The sequence below is a fragment of the Miniopterus natalensis genome, chromosome 18, assembly GCF_054644295.1.
Source record: "Miniopterus natalensis isolate mMinNat1 chromosome 18, mMinNat1.hap1, whole genome shotgun sequence".
Taxonomy (NCBI): Eukaryota; Metazoa; Chordata; class Mammalia; order Chiroptera; family Miniopteridae; genus Miniopterus; species Miniopterus natalensis.
This window is the reverse complement of record NC_142098.1, coordinates 32,770,093-32,776,092: the sequence shown is the minus strand read 5'-3', so window position 1 is coordinate 32,776,092 and position 6,000 is coordinate 32,770,093. Positions and strand designations below refer to the sequence as shown.

The 6,000-nt window shown below is 51.2% G+C and overlaps 1 pseudogene; it reads right to left on the bottom strand.

Moving 5' to 3' along the window:
* Positions 1-570: 570 nt before the first annotated feature.
* On the bottom strand, positions 571-675 carry LOC148091052 (U2 spliceosomal RNA; annotated as a pseudogene).
* Positions 676-6,000: the final 5,325 nt, after the last annotated feature.

Sequence of the window (6,000 nt, the reverse complement as noted above, 5' to 3'; positions counted from 1 at the left end):
CTATGGGACAATATGAAACTTAACACTATTCACATCATAGGAGTGCCAGAAGAGGTCGAAAGTAAGCAAGGGTTAGAGAACCTGTTTGAAGAAATAATGGCAGAAAACTTCCCGAACCTGGTGAAGGAAAAAGTCACACAAGTTCAGGAGGCACAGAGAGTCCCAAGCAAGAAGAACCCAAAGAGGCCCACGCCCAGACACATCATAATTAAAATGCCAAAAATTCAAGACAGAGAGAGAATATTAAAGGCAGCAAGAGAAAAGCAATCTCTTAGAACACAAAACAAGTCTCTACAAGTTCAAGAAGATTGAAATCATATCAAGCATCTTCTTGGGCATTTACACCATGGAATACTATGCAGCTGTGAAAAAGAAGGATTCCTTACCCTTTGAGACAGCAAGTGGGCCCTGGAGAGTATTAAGCTAAGTGAAATAAGCCAGTCAGAGAAAGGCAAGTATCACATGATCTTACTCATATGTGGAATCTAATGAACAAAATAAACCGATGAACAAAATACATCCAGAGACATAGAAGCATGGAACAGACGGAGGCATCTCAGAGGAAAGGCAGGAGTGTGTGGGGAAGAATAACCTAAGAACTTAGATGCATATATGCATAACCCAGGGACACAGACAATACTACACTTGATCTTAGCCAAAAGGCCGAGAAGCGATGGACACAGACAATAGCGTGGTGAAGGCCTGGGGGGCGGGGATACAGGGGGGAAGGGATCAATTGGGGGGGAAGGGGGACATTTGTAATACTTTCAACAATAAAGACAAATTTTTTTAAAAAATAAAGAAAAATTAAATAAAAAATAAAACAGCCAGTTATTTTGCCGGGAAAATGAGTTTCTTCAGGAATAGCAATTCAGAACAATCAAGCTATAGCAAAAAACGATAGGCTAGTCCAACAAGCAAGGAGACAACTGCGGCTTTATAGAGGAAAGGAGGAAGCTGGGAGGGGTCATTTTGAACGAAAGTCCATTGGAGGAAAGTAAGAGTTCGCGATGGTGACAGTTTCTCATTGGCTGAGTTGCTGAGCAAGGAAGGGAATCGTCCTTCTTCCTGCTGGAGTAGTAAAGCGTTATCACTTACGAGGATGACTTTTCCTGTTGGGGCCTGTCATTGAGTCCGGAGGTAGTGCCTGAGGGCTCCCCCTTCTGGCCTCCCGACTCCATTTAAGTGAGGTTTCCCTTTATTGATTTTTCCAAAACAAAGGACTAACTGAATGTATAGTAGCCACCATATCACATCTTAATTACATCTGTTTGTCTATACTGCTAAACCAGGAGCAACTTAGGGCAGGGACTATGTCCTAAATGTTTCTGTAGCCTCAAGGTCCAATTCTAATGAAAGAGTTCCTACAAATCAATAAGAAAAAGACCAAAAATATAGGCCAAAGAAAATTTCAAGCGTCTAGCAATTAAGAAGAGACTGAACCATTGCATCCCTAGGTATTTATCCAGGACAAATGAAAGCACATGTTCACAAAAAGATTTGCATATGAATGTTGACAGCAGCTTTATTCATAATAAATAAAACTTCAAGCATCCCAGGAGTCCATCAACAAGAGAATGTATATTTGTACATCCAATACAATGTATATCTGTACAATGAAACACTACTCAACAATAAAAAGTATTTAACTACTGCAAGGACCTAGATACATCTCACAGACATAATGTTGAATGAGAGAAGCCAGACACAAGTATAAACTGTATGATCCCATTTATAGGATGTTCCAGAAGAGACAAAGCTGATCTATGATGAAAACAAGGGACAAGAGGGAGTTTTCTGGGGGTCACGTTCTATATCATGATAGAGGTACACTTTTGTCATAACTAATCAAATGATACACAATATTTTTGTGCCCGGCCGGGCGTGGCTCAGCGGTTGAGCATCGACCTAGGATCCAGGAGATCGAGGTTCGATTCCCAGTCAGGGCACATGCCCGGGTTGTGGGCTCGATCCCCAGTGGGGGGCGCGCAGGAGGCAGCCGATCAATGCCTCTCTCTCATCATGGATGTTTCTCTCTCTCTCTGAAATCAATAAAGATATACTTAAAAAAAAGAGAGAGAGAGAGAGAGAGAAGTCAGGAAAATTTTAAAAAACCAAAAAAAGATTTTTGCTTTACCATATGTAAATTTTACATAAAGAACCACAAATAAATATTGAACTCTAGTTAATGATATGCATGCTCCAGTGTTTAGGGGGGAAGTGTACTGATGTCTGTAACTTACTTTAGAATGTATCAAAAAATATAGATGGATGGATGGATGGATGGATGGATGGATGGATGGATGGATGGATGGATCAATATGTGCTAAAGCAAGTCTAGGAAAAATGTTAATAGCAGAACCTACATGGTGGGCAAATGGGTGCTCATAGTACAGCTCTTTCTGCTTGTTGAAAATTTTCATGATAAAATGGGTTTTCTGAGGGGGAGGGGAGGGGCTCATTGATCACTGATGTGCAGATTTCCAGACTCTATCTTCCACCCATGGCCTCGAATTACGCTGAGACTAACTTTCCAGCACTGGATCACGGGAAATGTTTGGGACCTGTGACACCCAGAGCATGCGAGGCGTGGGGACTGTCAGATTCTGCAGGCAGGTGGGACTGTGGCGGTGCCCGGCTCCCGTGCCTGAGCCTTGGCCCAGGCGCCCTGCGCTTCCTTCCTGTCCCTTTCCTGCCCGAGCATCGCGTCCCCTGCATTCGATGTATATACAGGGCCGTATCCTGTTTCCCCCTCGGCGTCGGATTATCCACATTTCCCCACTTTAAAAACTCTTTGTACACATTGTGCTTAAAAGAAAACAGGCACCGCAGGATTTGGGCCGGTTTTGTTATGATTACAAAGTTCACTGTGGAAAACTTAGAATGTACAGAAAAGAACAAAGGAGAAAGTAAAACCCCCCGAAACCTGCCACTCTCACATTTTGTTGGCCCTCCTTCCTGTCCCTTCTGTGCGCGTGTGGGCGTCCACACTCACAGCCACACGGGTGTGTGCATTTTAACAAAACTGGGATCCTATAGGACATCCTGTTTTCTTACTTGCTTTTCTTACTTAATAAAGTTCTTCTGAGCTCTGGTTTTACGGCTTCCTGGTTCTCTGATGAGGGACCCCGCTATTTCTCCGTTCTTAGGGTCCAGATAGGGTCAGCCTGGCGCTTGCTATGTCCTTGGGAAGCCCCGGGCAGGGACAGGCCCACTGATGCAGGCTCCTGGGGTCAAAACGCTTGGCAGAAATACCCCTGATCCCGGGTTGGGGCGGAGAGAGTGGGGTCCTAGCCTGGGCCCTGGCCGGGCTGCTCCAGCAGCCCACACACCCCATCGTCTTGTGCCAGGCTCAGCTGAGGCCTGAGCCCGTAACTGCCCTCCCCGCAGGGCTCCTCTGCCTGTCCTGCTGTCCTGCTGTCCTGAGCTGCCCTAACCAGGCTGGGTCGGGTCAGGCTAGGCCCTAAGGTCCCTGAGGACTGTGGGAAGAGCCGGCATCTGGGTCCAGCACTCAGGGAGTCTTGCTTCAGCAAGGCTTTTGGCCCGAGAAGCATCCTTGGTCCAGCCCTCAGCCGGGAGGAAGCTCCTGCGGCCCAAGCCTCATTGTGTTCTCAGGATTTCCTGTTTCCTGACCGCCTAACCTATTTATGGGCCACAATGGCAGCTTCCCCGGGAGGCCCTTACTGTACTCAGGCCCATCCTCTGCAGGCCTCTGGACTCAGCCCAGCCCGGGCTTGCCCTGGGGCAGGACAGTAAAATGGGTGTCACCTGACATGCTAATTCAGTAGATTAACAGGAATGCCAGGCGCCGGGTGAGGAGCCGAAGGCTCTATCTGGGCTCATCAAGGAAAAGTATGACAGTCCATCAACCATGGCCACTGTGCCATGGGGAGTGGCATGAGCCTGCAGCGTGGCGAACAGTTCTGGCCTCAGCTTTCTTATTTCATCTCCCCCTCCCCTCGCTTGCCCTTCGCTTGAGCTGCAGGTCCACTCCCTCTTTGGAACAGGCCCTGCCTTTCCCTGCCTCAGGACCTTGGCGCAGGTTGCTGTTCTGTCCATATCGCATCCTCAGCAGTTAAATGAGGCAAGATTTATCAAACGGAGCGAACACTGTTCGGCTCAACAATTCTTTTTTTTTTAATCCTCACTTGAGGATATTTTTTCCATTGCTTTTCAGAGAGTGGGAGAGAGAGAGAGAGAAAAACGTCGATGTGAGAGAGACACATTGGTCGCCTCCAGCACGCACCCCAACCAGGGCCGGGATTGAGCCTGCAACCGAGGTATGTGCCGTTGACCAGAATCGAACCCAGGACCCCTCAGTCTTCAGGCTGATGTTCTAGCCACTGAGCCAAACCGGCCAGGGCTGGTTCAACAATTCTTACTCAACCCTCAAGGACCCACTTCAAATGTCAGTTTCTTGCCAGCTGTGGGCCATGTATGTCTCTGAGCCTCAGGCTCCTGGCTGGTAAACAGGGACAGTAAAAGGACCCGCCTTGAGGGTTGCTGGTGTGAGGGCAGCCTGGACCCCGGGGCTCAGGGTTAACAGAGCTCACATCAGCTCTATTAGGGAAACAGGGCAAGGGTCTCACCCATATTTCAGATGACAAAACTGAGGCCCCAGCCTTGCTTCGGTCTTGCTCAGGCTTGCTTCGGTCCCCGGCCTCTCCCACCCCCAGGGCTATAGGGGGGCGATGATGGCCGGGCAGGGAGGTGAGCGCAGACACCCACACACCCTGCCCCTCTGCAGGGCCACCCCGGGCTCAGCAGTGCTAAGGGTGGGAGTTGGGAGCAGAGCATGGTTTTTCCAGCTGCTGGGCTCCTTCTGCCAGAAAGTGAGGGAGGAAGGAGTGGGGGCGGTGGCAGGAGGGGAAGGATGGGAGTGGAGGGGCGAAGTGGGAGGAGGCCTTCTGTGTTCCATGGAAGGATCAGTTTTTCCCTGGAAACACTCAGCGGACTCCTGCCCTCCACCCCTCTCCCACTGCTCTCTTTTCCTGGAACAGAGGCTGGCAGCGGAGAGAAGGCCCCAGGCCCACCTGAATGGACCCGCTGTGACTTCACCAGCTTCAGCTCCAGAAACCAAGCCCCCCGCCGGCATTGAACCCCGGCCCCAACCACAACTCTGCCTTGAGGAGGGAAACCAAGGCAGATGCCCGGAAAACCACCTTCCTCCACACCCGGTCCCGCCAAACCAGAGTAACACGGTGCAGGCCATGCCGTCGGAGGGGTCACGGTGGGGTCACAGCGGCCAGGCCCCTGCCTTTGGGAAGGCCAGGCGTCCAGTGACGGGCCCGCTTCCCTTGTGAGTCTGCTCCGCTGTTGAATCCAGAAGCTGCTGCTCATGTGCGACTGGAGCAGCCCATTCCCTCTGTGCTCTGGAGAACAGACGAGCGCCCACCCTGCGCCACCTCCCTCCCGGGATGGTGAGGAGGGGCCGAGGGCAGCGGGAGGTCAAGGGCAGCAGGACAGGGAAGAAGTCCTCTGGCTCCTCACTCTCTCAGCTTTCCCCCCCAGCTCTGGCCTAGATCCTCCCCCCCCCTTCTCCCTGTCACTGTCCCTCTCTCTTCCTCTAAATCATTTCTCTTGTTCCGTCTCATTGTCTCTCTCTCCAGCTCCTCTCCTTTGTGGGGCTCTCTCACTTTCACTTTCCTTGGCTTCCTCCATCACGAAGCTCCCTTCTCTCTCCCTCTCTCCCCCCCTCTCTCTCTCTCTCTCTCTCTCTCTAGCTTTCTCCCCACGGCCCACCCCTGCTCTCTAGCACTGCCCCCCACCTATTCAGCTGTCCTGTGAGCAGGTCCCCAAGTTGTTCCACCAGCTCCCCAGGCCAGAACCCAGAGCACTGTCCTGAGCAGGTCCCATTTACTCAACCCTTGGGCCTCACCAGTGACCAGGCCGGCCGCCCGCCCGCCTTCCCACCTCCCCAGGTGCCCACTGGCCTTGCTCTCGTCTACCCTGCTCCTTGGCCCGCCTCCTGGCTTCTGGCTTCCCCTACGGTCCCCTCCT